The sequence below is a fragment of the Rhinoderma darwinii genome (genome assembly GCF_050947455.1).
Source record: "Rhinoderma darwinii isolate aRhiDar2 chromosome 10 unlocalized genomic scaffold, aRhiDar2.hap1 SUPER_10_unloc_11, whole genome shotgun sequence".
Taxonomy (NCBI): Eukaryota; Metazoa; Chordata; class Amphibia; order Anura; family Rhinodermatidae; genus Rhinoderma; species Rhinoderma darwinii.
In genome coordinates, this window is record NW_027461831.1 from 486,060 (window position 1) to 500,903 (window position 14,844).

Below are 14,844 nucleotides of genomic sequence, written 5' to 3' on the forward strand. Positions count from 1 at the left end.
CAGGAGCAAATCGGCACTGCGTCCATTACGCACTATTTAGACGATTTTGTCTTTGTTGGCACCCCTGCGTCACCGCAATGGCAATTTCTACTTGGTGTTCCACTTTCCCTAGAGAAAACCGAGGGTCCCGGTTTCCTTTTTAGGGATAGAAATTACAATCCCTGTTCGTTTCAGCCTTGTCGGTTAAAAAGATGCAATTGGAGCAGAGTCTTCACACAGCTAGTGCCTCCTCTGAGCCAGGAGTCGTACAGGAAAGTGAAGCCGCTGGGAATATAACGGTACCCGGGCTGCAGCCAAAGAACGGTTTAAGAAATGGAGGCCATGGATAAAGCAGTGAATGTATATATAGACAACTTGCTTGGACCAAGAGACCCGCGAGTAAAAGGATGGTTCATGTTAGATAATTACATCCCCTCATTTGTTTGCACCGTCCTGTATTTATTTATCGTATGGATAGGACCGAAGTACAGGAAAAACAGACCACCAGTTTCCTGCAGAGGGATTCTTTTAGTTTATAACATTGGCCTTACACTGCTCTCGCTGTACATGTTTTATGAGCTGGTAACAGGAGTATGGGAAGGAGGATACAACTTTTTCTGCCAGGACACTCACAGTGGAGGTGATGCAGACATGAAGATAACTCGAGTCCTCTGGTGGTACTACATTTCCAAGCTCATTGAATTCATGGACACTTTCTTCTTTATTCTCCGCAAGAACAACCACCAGATCACCGTCCTACATGTCTATCACCATGCGTCCATGCTAAACAACTGGTGGTTTGTCATGAACTGGGTGCCTTGTGGACACTCCTACTTTGGTGCTACTCTCAAAAGCTTTATCCATGTCATCATGTACTTTTACTACGGACTATCAGCTATACCAGCCATGCGACCTTATCTGTGGTGGAAGAAATACATCACCCAGTGCCAGCTGACCCAGTTCGTCCTAACAATGACTCAGACCAGCTGTGCAATGATTTGGCGCTGTGCAGTCCCCATGGGATGGCTGTATTTCCAGAACTGCTACATGATCTCTCTCATCATCCTCTTTACCAATTTCTACATTGAGACATACATGAAAGCCTCTTCCCGAAGGAAAGATTACCAGAACGGCTCAGTGACTGCAGCGAACGGACACACAAACGGCTTTTCTTCCAAGGAGGACAATGTCAAGCAGCGTAAACAAAGTAGGGATTGAGCGGAAAAACCAGCCACCAGTTCACTGCGCCAGATGATATACCATCAGATTAAAATCACAGTGCACTGACACCCTTACAGCGACTGTAAATTATTCCTAGTTATATAACGTGATTAATGTAGATCTTAACAAACTCTACCTATCATTAAAATGCTGAAAACACATTTAGAATTGCTCACAAAATTAGCGGGCAGGTATTGTTTAGTTCTGCCCTCTACAGCTACAGATGATGAACTGCAAGTCTCAGTATGCCATGATAGAGGCTTGTGTGAGACTTACAAGCTTCTGTGTTCTCTTCCGACCTCTGTATTGAGTTCCACATTTAATATGATTCTTGATGGGACTTGTAAGAAAACAGCATCTGTAGATCTACAGGAAGGTCCCATCTGCTCTAGAACATATAGCACTATTACCTATTGCCTATAGCACCTTATCCAAAATGGAAATGTGTGTAAGGAGGCATTGCCATTAACAATAGAACCTGTGGTAAGGTCTAAACACATATATTTTTAGATACACTTCTATAATCCATCCATATTTTCATGTTTTTAGAAAGCCAACACCCTATAACCCGTATAACAGTTTTGTAGACGTATTATTGATGAGATAAGACGAGGTAACAACTCCATACCTGGCTATGTAAGGTATCTCCTGGATAAAATACTGTGGGATAGTCACAGCTGGCACATAAGAAAGGACACATGGGATCAGGCAGTGATAAGGATGAAGATGAGCAGAGTATCACATGTTAAGGATTAAAAAATGTTTTTGTCACATAGCTATATACAAAGAGAGCCCTGAGCAGTGTCGGCTGCTACTGAGACTCCCCCGGCAGACCACTCTGATATCGACTTGGACCAGTGATTGTTACTGCGTGCGCGCGTGCCCTCGCTGTAAGTTGTGGATACAAAAAAAAGTAATATTGTAGTAAATTACACTGCTGTTGCCTTACTAGTTTCAAATTCTAGGTGCTGAATAGTAATTTATAGGTACCAGAAGTTATCATACATTTCTAATGCAGGATACCTGTGTGTTTGAATAAACATGCCTTAATAAAACAGCATTTAGATAACAGGGCCCATCATTTCCTACCGTTTAGAAAAAAGGTTTAAAAGGAAAAAAACATTTGGCAACTTGGCTTTATAGTAGATTGATATATTTTTAGAATTTCTTTGTATTATACTAGTAATAACGTTTCCTCGTCTCCTACAAGCACACAATAGAAGCTGGTGACATCACTCAAAGATCAGCGTGTCATTAGTTTTAGTCTTTTACTTGATGGATAATTGGTTTATTTCATTTGAATTGCGGATGTGACTGCTGCCCTGAAAGTTTCTGTTTTTATTGTATCGCAGTTTTGCGTTTTGTTCCATTTGTGGTTAAGCTGCTTGTTTGTATAATGCAAAAGATTTGCACTCAAGGAGAGCTTATGGTCTGAACAATACAGGTATATATCTAGGTGCTCAAATGTATATTGTCACCGTGGCATAGACACTTAGTAACAAAACGATGTCAAACATTCCTAGGCTGCCTTTTTGTGTGTATGGTTACAGCAAGCATAACAACTGCCTTCTGTGTTTGGGCAACAGGTGCATTTGTAACCCCCCCCCCCCCCCCCCACCACCACCACCCTATGTTACCCTCCTCTGTTGTAATTCCCATTTATAATTTTTAAAATAGTAGTATGTTTTGACTTTGTTTTATTTTTACTTTTTTTTAACTCAATGCAATGTGGGACAGCAGTACATTAAATGTCGTTGTCCCTGCAATGAACAAGTTAGTCATAATGATGCCAAGGAAATTGTGTGAACAAGTGTGTTATTAGTTTTGTTTCCTTAGTTGCCGAGCGTCCAGCACTGGCAAAGCCATTTAAAGCCATTTATACAGTAATACACGTCATGTGTCTGTTAATATATAAAAATATAAAAGTTGTGAAGAAAAAAATTTTTTTTTTTAAAAAGATGCAATTGAAGCAGATTCAATCGTTGTCGGGTCTCCTAGTTTTTGCCAGCAGGGTTATGCCTATGGGTAGGATTTTCTCTCACCGATTGTCAATGGCTACGGAGGGGTATTTTCTCCTCATCACCTGGTTCGAATTTCATCTGGGATAAGGGCGGATTTGAGAGTCTGGTCTATATTCTTGCAGGACTATAATGGACGCACATGTTGGAGGTCGCCTACTGTTTCCAATATTGACTTTGAAACTTTCACTGATGCGTCAGGTAGCAAAGGATTCGGGGCTATTTTTGGTACAGCATGGTGTGTGGCCCAGTGGCCGGACGCTTGGCGTGCCAGGGGATGATGTGCGAATCTGACTCTATTGGAAATGTTCCCTATCATAGTATCTGTGGAATTGTGGGCCGGGACTATGGCAAACTCGTCTGTGTTATTCTGGTCCAACAACGAGAGTGTCGTGCAGGCTATTAATCATCTAACCTCCGCTTCACTCCCTGTGGTGATATTGCTGCGCCGGCTGGTGCTGCGATGCTTACAACATAAAATCCAGTTCAGGGCTCGTCACGTACAGTTGTTGACAATAAAATTGCTGATGCTCTTTCTCGTTTTAATTTCCAGTTTCATTTATTGTTCCCGCAGGCAGAACAGGAGGGGACGGAGTGCCCGGATGGGCTATGGAGACTGCTGGATCCCAGTTAGTGCCTTTCGTCAGGGCATCACTTGCTCGATCTACCTGGACGGCTTATGGTAATGCATGGAACAAGTGGTTGAAAGTTGTAGGGGAACGTATTACTGGTCCTCCGGAACATCCTCGTTTAGCCTATATTATGGAATATTTGTCGGGTTTGGCTGAGCAGTTGCGCTTCGTCACCTTATGGGTCTGGCATTTTTCTTTAAGCTTCATGGGTGGGCCAATGTCACAAAATCCTTCTTTATTTTGCAGTCCATTAAGGGGTGGAAGAAGTCGGCAGTTCCAATCTAGGCGTCCGATTTCTTTTGCAATTCTATTAAAACTTTTGCATTGTTTACCTGAGGTATGTGCTTCTATGTTTGACTCGGCCCTGTTAGCCGTGGCTCTTTCCTTTTTTGGTGCTCTGCGGATACCTGAGTTAGTTCCCTATAGTGATACGCGGCCGGGCTGCCTTTTATTTGAGGACGTTAGTTTGTCTGAATCCGGCCAAGGTTTTCGAATACGTCGATCGAAGACAGATATTTTTGGCAGGGGCTGCTGGGTTTCGTTGTGGGCAATCGGGGGTGCGGGTTGCCCTGTTGCTTTAGCATCTTCCTACTTAAGTTTGCATAACTGTGGCTCTCAGTTTATGACGTATATTGACGGCAGCCCCCTTACAAAATTTCAGTTCTCTGCAGTATTTAAAAAGGCATTGTCATCTGTCGGCCTCCCCCTGGGGACTTCGGCACCCACTCATTTCGCATTGGAGCGGCTACAACCACCAGCTAATTGGGCCTGACCGATACTGAGGTGCGTCGTATAGGGCATTGGCGCTCTGATGGCTTTGTAGATTACGTTCGCTCCGATTTGGTTCTGCACTAATTTCTTTTATTTTCTAGATTACCGGCCGTCAGTATGGATAATGGGCCATTCATATGTTTTTTGGGCTGAACGGAGAGCGGCTATATGGCTCGGGGGGAAATCATTTGGATTCCAGGATGCAGAGATCTATTGGAGAGGCCTAAGGGGCCTAAGATGGTTGCAGACCCTACCGGAAGTGGTGGATATTAGTCGGCTCCGGCTGGTGCCGACGGTTTTGGTTCTACACATTGGGGGGAATGATTTATGCTCAGTGCCCCTTGGTGAGTTGATTGCCCTAATCCAGTCGGACCTTGAGTAGTTTGCTTCCTTCTTCCGGAGCTCGTGCTTGTATGTTTAGAAGTAATCCCCAGGGCAGTGTGGCACGGGGCCCGGGGTAGTAATGCAATAGAGAGGGGCCGGAGGCTCCTGAATACACGTGTATCCCGCTTTGTGGGAGAAAGGGGGGGAGTAGTGATCAGGCACAGACAACTGGAGGGTGACAACAGATGCCTGTTACTGTCAGACGGAGTTCACCTTACAGATATTGGCCTGAATATATTCCTGTCCGGTCTGCAGGATGGGATTGAGCAGGCACTTTTCCTATTGGCTGGGGGTCGTGGTGGGGCAGAGGCACATATAGTGTGAGTACACATCCTCCTTATGGCGGTTTTGTAAGGTAAATTACCTACATGCCCACTTATGTTGGCGGCTGGCATACGGGTGTTTACTTTAAAAGTTAATGTTATTTTCAATATTAGTATTTATAAAAAAAAGCTGTGGCCGACCCCGAGTCAACCCATGTTAAAAGGAAACAAGTTTGTTCTGTGTCAATTTTAATGTTAGCTTATCCATGGCTAAGTTGTTGATGGGCTTATAATAGTATACATGCAGTCTCTTCTCCATCTTCTTGGCCTTTTGGTGTGTGGCCTGGCTCTCTGGTGGCTACACACTGACTGTTATCAACAACCATGCCCCCCCACTGATGTACATCATCCCCTCAGTCCTATAGATTATCAGACTGTTGATTGTTAAAATGAGACAATTCTGACAATTTTTCCATATTATTTAACATTGACCTTTTTCTTTTTCATTTCACAGTGAAACTGGAAATTTATTTCCCTGTTGGGTGTATTAATGTATTAATTTTTATATTTTTTCACAGATCAGTGAAATGACAGCAAAGATCATGGAGTGGTCGATGTTGGTCCTCATGCTGGTGAATGTATTGAGCTACTATCAGAATATGCAGGTCAGTAGACGTCACCTCATTATCACCTCGTATACCAGACCTCGTAATTGAAGGCACTCAGGCTTATTGGCCGTTGTGCCCTTGACTGGGTGACAATGAAGGGGTTAACTAAGCCACGTTATACTAGGGGGATTCTTCCATGTAGTATTTACATTAGTGGGGCCTACAGGGTATGGGGTATCCGCCTATAGGGCATTTTTTGGGGGGATATAGGGCGGTCTTACCCACCCTCCCCGTTCTGTGTTTCTAAGGGCAAGGGGGGAAAATATCTTCCTCTTCTGGCCGTTACTGCGCAGGGATTTGTTATTACAAAATTGTGAGTACACTTAACTGATTGTCATGGACCAGGAGGAGCTTGAAGAAATTATCCGTATCCGGATGCAGGACGAGGGTTCTGTATGGCTGCAGTCTCCTATTCAAGAGACTGTGGCACCGACGTCTTCCCTACCTGGCACACTCCCTGCGTGACGATCCTCCCGCCGCTCCAGGCCGCAAGCACGTCTATCCCCCTCCGGCGACAGTAGAGCTCGCTCACTGTCGGCTAGACAGGCCGCACATGCGCACACCGCACTCTCGCCGCAAGTACAGCGAGAGGTGGCTAAGGGGCCCGACGAGGATATCATCCCTCCATCGTCGGGTATGATATCTCCCACCAGCTTGGGCCGTGCTAGGCGTCGCCCCGGGGCCGCAAGGAGCTCGACCACACGCACTCCACCAACGCATACAGTAGATCTGCCGAGGGGGGCTCACTAGCGTTAAGGAGAACAGCAGGTACTGCATCTGGGGGGATAGCCGCTCAGCACTCCCTCCCAGGTACTGTAGCAGGGGGGATGGCATGAGACTCCCCCCTCCGTTGAACGACGGGGATGATGGCTCTGTAGGGGACTGCGAACAGGAGCTACCTAGGGTGCAGCAATCCACGTCCATGGCATCCCCGTCGTTGCCCGCCTTCAGGGATACTTATTTTTGCGGTATCCCACCCCTCGGTCCGCATTTGTCTGACGATACCAGGCAAAAAATAGCAAGGAACGAATATATTGATAGAGTTGTGGGGTGAGAAGTTAGCAAATTCGTCTATGGTGTTCTGGTCTGATAATGCCAGCGTGGTTCATGCCGTTAACCATTTAACTTCCTCTTCTGCGCCGGTTGTGGTTCTAATTAGACGTTTACTTTTAAGATGCTTGCAGCACAACATTCAAATTAGGGCCCGTCATATTCCCGGTATTCAAAATAATGTAGCTGACGCCCTCTCACGTTTTAATTGGCAGGTTTACCGTTCGCTCTGCCCTAGACGCCCTGTTGCCGTCCCCATCTTCATAAGGTTGTTACAGGTCCTTAAAGACGTTTGTTCTTCCCATTTTTAAATATCCTTGTTTACAGCGGCCTTTGCTTTGGCCTTTTTTGCAGCGTTACGGATTTCGGAAATTGATTGCCATGTCGGCGGCCCGCCCGGGCGGTTTGTTAGCAAATGATGTGGCGTTATCCAGCTCTGGGATTCGATTCCCCATACGGAAATCCAAGACAGACATATTCGGCAGATGTTGTTGGGTATCTTTAAGGCCGGTTCCTGGGCCAGCCTGCCCTGTCTGGGCCGTCACGCTTTATACAGATGTTCGTGTGTCAGGTACCCAATTGTTCTCCCATGCCGATGGAAAAACCGCTCACTAGGTAGGTTCCAGTTCACGGCAATATTTAGGTCAGCCTTAACCCGTGCTGGCTTTCCCCCAAAGGATTTCAGAACACATTCATTCCGCATTGGAGCCGCTACAACGGCCAGCGGTTTCGGCCTATCTGATGAGGATGTTCGGCGTATCGGGCGGTGGCGTTCAAATTGTTTCGCTGGTTATATCCGTCCGGATTTGATTTTGCATTAAGTTTATTTGTTTCTTTCTAGGTTCACGCCCCGATAAATGGATCCTTGGGCATTCTTACGTCTTCTGGGTGGAATGGAGAGCGACAATATGGAATTCCAATACAGTCATTGGAGGTAGGGTATCCGTATACACCCACCTGTGTGCTGGAGATCAATGTGTAAAGATATGTACAGTATATCTCATACATAATATAAAGTTATTGACATGCTGAGCCGCTGGTACAAACCAGTGGACGTAAAATTCCTTTAATCCGGCATTAATGAGATTATCAAATATTCCTGATCATTGGATAGATTTTATTTGTACCCGTAGAAGCCGTTCTATAGGAATACAATTGGACCTATAATCTTTGTGCTCGTTCTCTGCACCATTTTCATCGTGACGTCCGCAATGTAATGGATATGGTGTCACATGACAATGGGTCAGGTCCGTTTTGGCATCGCCGTCAGTCACATGACTCCATGCAATAAACATGAATGCAGAAAAACCTCGGCCCGGGTGGAAAGTTCTTGCTTTGTTCAATTTTTAATGTATTAATTTTGATATTTTGATATTTTTCACAGATCAGTGAAATGACAGCAAAGATCATAGAGTGGTCGACGTTGGTCCTCAATCTGGTGAATGTATTGAGCTACTATCAGAATATGCAGGTAAGTAGACGTCACCTCATTATCACCTCGTATACCAGACCTTGTAATTGAAGGCGCTCAGGCTTATCGGCCGTTGTGCCCATGACTGGGTGGCAATGAAAGGGTTAACTAAGCCACGTTATGCTAGGGGGATTATTCCATGTAGTGTTTACATTAGTGGGGCCTATAGGGTATCGGGTACCCGCCTATAGGGCATTTTTTGGGGGGATATAGGGCGGTCTTACCCACCCTCCCCGTTCTGGGTTTATAAGGGCAAGGAGGGAAGACATCTTCCTCTTCTGGCCGTTACTGCGCAGGGATTTGTTATTACAAAATTGTGAGTACACTTAACTGATTGTCATGGACCAGGAGGAGCTTGAAGAAATTATCCGTATCCGCATGCAGGACGAGGGTTCTGTATGGCTGCATTCTCTTATTCAAGAAACTGTGGCACCGGCGTCTTCCCTACCTGGCACACTCCCTGCGCGACGATCCTCCCGCCGCTCCAGGCCGCCAGCATGTCTATCACCCTCCTCCGACAGTAGAGTTCGCTCACTGTCGGCTAGAGATGCCGCACATGCGCACACCGCACTCTCGCCGCAAGTACAGCGAGAGGTGGCTAAGGGGCCCGACGAGGATGTTTTTCCTCCATCGCCGGGCCTGACATCTCCCACCAGCTTGGCTCATGCTAGGCCTCGCCCCGGTGCCGTGAGGAGCACGACCACCCGCACTCCACCAACGCATACAGTAGATCTGCCGAGGGGGGCTCACCAGCGTTAAGGAGAACAGCAGGTACTGCATCTGGGGGGATAGCCGCTCAGCACTCCCTCCCAGGTACTGTAACAGGGGGGATGGCATGAGACCCCCTCCCTCCATTGAACGACGGGGATGATGGCTCCGTGGAGGAGAGTGAAGAGGACTTATTCCCCTGCGAACAGGAGCTACCTAGGGTGCAGCAACCACCACCACCTCCCCCTACACGGCCTGCGTTCGTCATACCCGCAGGTTTGGGTTCTGGCTTACCTCCTGGCAGAGAATACTGAGAGGGCCTCTTCGGTTAGCTCAAGGGATACCAACCGGACCCGCCGTTCCCGTTCTCGCCATTCATCCAGGCGCCGCTCATCTTGACAGTGAACTAGACATCGTAAACGGCATAGGAGGTCGCCATCAAGGTCAAGCTACAGTTCAAGGTCAGAGAGTTCACGCACTGGATCGTCACACCTTGGCAGTCTGCGGGACAGCCATGACCGATGTCGCCATAGCAACCGCGCCTCTGCTCACCGTCGCTCAGCAAGACCAATCGTTGCGGTGGTACCAGCAGCATCCGCAGCACCTGTACCTCTACCGACACCCTCGATGGCTGTGGTCCCGGTATCGGCATCAGGACACGGTGAGTATGACTGCCTTCGGGCTTGGGGTTCAGGGGGAACGTCTTATGTTGATGTTTTTAATGTGTTGCGATCCCTGTTGGCGGGAGCCCCAGCGGCTCCATCCCTGCCGGCCTCGCAGGTGGAGGCAGGTAAAACGCTAGTGGAGGCATCCACGTCCATGGCATCCCCGTCGCTACCCGGCTTCAGTGATTCTTATTTTTGCGGTATCCCCCCCCCTTGGTCCGCATTTGTCTGACGATACCAGGGAAAAAATAGCAAGGAACGAATATATTGATAGAGTTGTGGGGTGAGAAGTTAGCAAATTCGTCTATGGTGTTCTGGTCTGATAATGCCAGCGTGGTTCATGCCGTTAACCATTTAACTTCCTCTTCTGCGCCGGTTGTGGTTCTAATTAGACGTTTGGTTTTTTAAGATGCTTGCAGCACAACATTCAAATTAGGGCCCGTCATATTCCCGGTGTTCAAAATAATGTAGCTGTCGCCCTTTCACATTTTAATTGGCAGGTTTTCTGTTCGCTCTGCCCATGGCCAGCTGCCCGGATGCACTGTGGAGGATTCTGGATCTCAGCTGGTCCCCCTAGTAAGGTCATCCCTTGCGCCATCTACCTGGGCTACATGCGGTAAGGTGTGGAATGACTGGCTGGATGTTGTCGGTGTTCGTTCCCTGGGTCCCAATGAAGCTACCCTCCGGTCTTACGTATTGGAATATCTGACTAGGTTATGGAACCGCGGGGCCTCAGGGGCAGTTGCGCAGCGTTGCCTTTCAGGTCTGGCTTTTTTCTTTAAATTGCGCGCATGGCCGGATCTCACCAAGTCATTTTTCATTGCGCAAGCATTAAAAGGGTGGAAGAAATCCACAGTTAGATGAGAAGCTAGACGCCCTCTTTCCTTCCCCATCCTCATAAAGTCGTTACAGGTCCTTAAGGACGTTTGTTCTTCCCATTTTGAAATATCCTTGTTTACAGCGGCCTTTGCTTTGGCCTTTTTTGCAGCTTTACGGATTTCGGAAAATGATTGCCATGTCGGCGGCCCGCCCGGGCGGTTTGTTAGCAAATTATGTGGCGTTATCCAGCTCTGGGGTTCGATTTCCCCATACGGAAACCCAAGACAGACATATTCGGCAGATGTTGTTGGGTATCTTTAAGACCGGTTCCTGGGCCAACCTGCCCTGGCTGTGCCGTCACGCTTTATACAGATGTTCGCGTGTCAGGTACCCAATTTTTCTCCCATGCCGATGGAAAAACCGCTCACTAGGTAGGTTCCAGTTCACGGCAATATTTCGGTCAGCCTTAACCCGTGCTGGCTTTCCCCTCAAGGATTTAGAAACACATTCATTCCGCATTGGAGCCGCTACCACGGCCAGCGGTTTCGGCCTATCTGATGAGGATGTTCGGCGTATTGGGCGGTGGCATTCAGATTGTTTCGCTGGTTATATCCGTCCGGATTCTATTTTGCATTAAGTTTATTTGTTTCTTTCTAGGTTCACGCCCCGTCATATGGATCCTTGGGCATTCTTACGTCTTCTGGGTGGAACGGAGAGCGGCAATACGGAATTCCAATACAGTCATTGGAGGTAGGGTATCAGTATACACCCACCTGTGTGCTGGAGATCAATGTGTAAAGATATGTACAGTATATCTCATACATAATATAACGTTATTGACATGCTGAGCCGCTGGTGCAAACCAGTGGATGTAAAATTCCTTTAATCCGGCATTAATGAGATTATCAAATATTCCTGATTATTGGATAGATTTTATTTGTATCCCTAGAAGCCGTTCTATAGGAATACAATTGGACCTATAATCTTTGTGCTTATTCTCAGCACCATGGTGATCGTGACGTCCGCAATGTAATGGATGTGGTGTCACATGACAATGGGTCAGGTCCGTTTTGGCATCGCCGTCAGTCACATGACTCCATGCAATAAACATGAATGCAGAAAAACCTCGGCCCGGGTGGAAAGTTCTTGCTTTGCGCAACTTTTAATGTATTCATTTTGATATTTTTTCACAGATCAGTGAAATGACAGCAAAGATCATGGAGTGGTCGATATTAGTCCTCATGCTGGTGAATGTATTGAGCTACTATCAGAATATGCAGGTCAGTAGACATTACCTCATTATCACCTCATATACCAGACCTCGTAATTGAAGGCCCTCAGGCTTATTGGCCGTTGTGCCCATGACTGGGTGGCAATGAAGGGGTTAACTAAGCCACGTTATGCTAGGGGGATTGTTCCTTGTAGTGTTTACATTAGTGGGGCCTATAGGGTATGGGGTACCCGCCTATAGGGCATTTTTTGGGGGGATATAGGGCGGTCTTACCCACCCTCCCCGTTCTGGGTTTCTAAGGGCAAGGAGGGAAGACAACTTCCTCTTCTGGCCGTTACTGCGCAGGGATTTATTTCAAAATTGTGAGTACACTTAACTGATTGTCAGGAGGAGCTTGAAGAAATTTTCCATATCCGGATGCAGGACGAGGGTTCTGTATGGCTGCAGCCTCCTATTCAAGAGACTGTGGCACCGGCGTCTTCCCTACCTGGCACACTCCCTGCGCGACGATCCTCCCGCCGCTCCAGGCCGCCAGCACGTCTATCCCCCTCCGGCGACAGTAGAGTTCGCTCACTGTCGGCTAGACAGGCCGCACATGCGCACACCGCACTCTCGCCGCAAGTACAGCGAGAGGTGGCTAAGGGGCCCGACGAGGATGTCATTCCTCCATCTGACATCTCCCACCAGCTTGGGCCGTGCTAGGCCTCGCCCCGGGGCCGCGAGTAGCACGACTACCCGCACTCCACCAACGCATATAGTAGATCTGCCGAGGGGGTCTCACCAGCGTTAAGGAGAACAGCAGGTACTGCATCTGGGGGGGATAGCCGCTCAGCACTCCCTCCCAGGTACTGTAGCAGGGGAATGGCATGAGACTCTCCCCCCCCCCCCCGTTGAACGACGGGGATGATGGCTCCGTGGGGGACAGTGAAGAGGACTTCTTCCCCTGCGAACAGGAGCTACCTAGGGTGCAGCAACCACCACCACCTCCCCATACACGGCCTGCATTCGTCATACCCGCAGGTTTGGGTTCTGGCTTACCTCCTGGCAGAGAATACTGAGAGGGCCTCTTCGGTTAGCTCAAGGGATACCAACCGGACCCGCCGTTCCCGTTCTCGCCGTTCATCCAGGCGCCTCTCATCTCGACGGTCAACTAGACATCGTAAACGGCATAGGAGGTCGCCATCAAGGTCAAGCTACAGTTCAAGGTCAGAGAGCTCACGCACTGGGTCGTCACACCTCGGCAGTCCGCGGGACAGCCATGACCGACGTCGCCATTGCAACCGTGCCTCTGCTCGCCGTCGCTCAGCAAGACCAATCGTTGTGGTGGTACCAGTAGCACCCGCAGCACCTGTACCTCTACCGACACCCTCGACGGCTGTGGTCCCGGTATTGGCATCAGGACACGGTGAGTATGACTGCCTTCGGGCTTGGGGTTCAGGGGGAACGTCTGATGTTGATGTTTTTAATGTGTTGCGATCCCTGCCGGCCTCGCAGGTGGAGGAAGGTAAACCGCTAGTGGAGGCATCCACGTCCATGGCATCCCCGTCGCTGCCCGCCTTCAGGGATACTTATTTTTGCGGTTTCCCCCCCCCTCGGTCTGCATTTATCTGACGATACCAGGGAAAATATAGCAAGGAACGAATATATTGATATTTGGTCCCTGGTGTCTGTGGACTCGGCGACAATCGATAGGGAACGACGTTTTGAAAGGGGTGTCCCTGCCAAGCCAAAGGTAGCAAAAACATTTAATAACTGGCTACAAGCTTTCGCTGTACTGGGCTGCGTAGTTTCGCAGAGGTTCCCCGAAAAGTCTTTCCAACTATTTGTATATTTGTATACTATTTTTAGCGCCTATAAGTCCCATCGGGGTTCAGCTTGGTGGCGCTACGATGAGGAGCTCCGCAGGCGTATGTTGCAAAAACCAGAGGTCGGTTGGGATACAAAAGCTACGGATGTTTGGCTGAGGCTTATGATGTCGCAGCGCCCCTTTCAGCCAGCAGCCCTCTCCCCACCCGCGTTTGGCCGTCCCTCCGCTGGGGTCGGGGCTCAAGACAACTGGGACTTGCTGTCTCTTCAACGAAGGGCACTGCAAGTTCTACGGGTCCTCCAAGTTTAAACACGAGTGTTCCACTTGTGGGGGCCTCCAACCAGCAGTCCGTTGTAACCGGCGGAATGCCCAGGTTCCGCCTCCCAATAGTACGGGCAGAGTCAAGGACTCCAATACGCGTCCTAGAGATGCTAACCTGGCTAGACCGGTACCCCAAGATGGGGGAGGCTGCCCTAATTAGGACAGGTTTTTTGTTCGGGTTCTTTATTCCATTTGTTCATAACCCTTCACCAATGTTTTCCGGTAATTTGAAGTCCGCCAGGGAATTCCCTTCGGTTATTGCAGATAAATTAGGAAAGGGACTAGAGCTTGGCCGGATGGCCGGCCCCTTTTCTGAGTTACCGTTTTCTAACCTTCGGGCATCCCCCCTAGGGGTGGTACACAAGAAAGAGCCGCGAAAATTCCGTTTGATCCATCACCTGTGCTACACAAAAGTTCAGTTAACGACGGCATAGATAAGGACCTGTCTGCTGTTTCGTACGTCTCGTCTGACAGGGCGGTGGACTTAGTTCGCCAGGTGGGTCAAGGAGCCCTTATGGCTAAATCAGACGTCGAATCTGCGTTTCGGTTGTTACCCGTCTATCTGGACTTTTTCATCTGTTGTCAGGTGGACGGCCTGTTTTTTTATGACATGTGCCTCCCTATGGGCTGTTCTATCTCATCTTTTTACTTCAAGGTTTTTAGTTCCTTTTTGGAGTGGGTTTTGAAGGAAATTACGGGATGTACATCCACAACACACTACTTGGATGATTTCCTTTTCGTGGGCCCCGCTTCGTCGCCGTGTTGCCAGATATTGTTAAATTCTTTCCGCGGTTTGGCCGCTCGTTTTGGCGTCCCCCTTTCTGAAGAGAAAACCG

General features: G+C 48.4%; 1 pseudogene; it reads left to right on the forward strand.

Annotated features, from left to right (window-relative positions):
- Positions 1-272: 272 nt before the first annotated feature.
- Positions 273-1,197, forward strand: LOC142697944 (very long chain fatty acid elongase 5 pseudogene; annotated as a pseudogene).
- Positions 1,198-14,844: the final 13,647 nt, after the last annotated feature.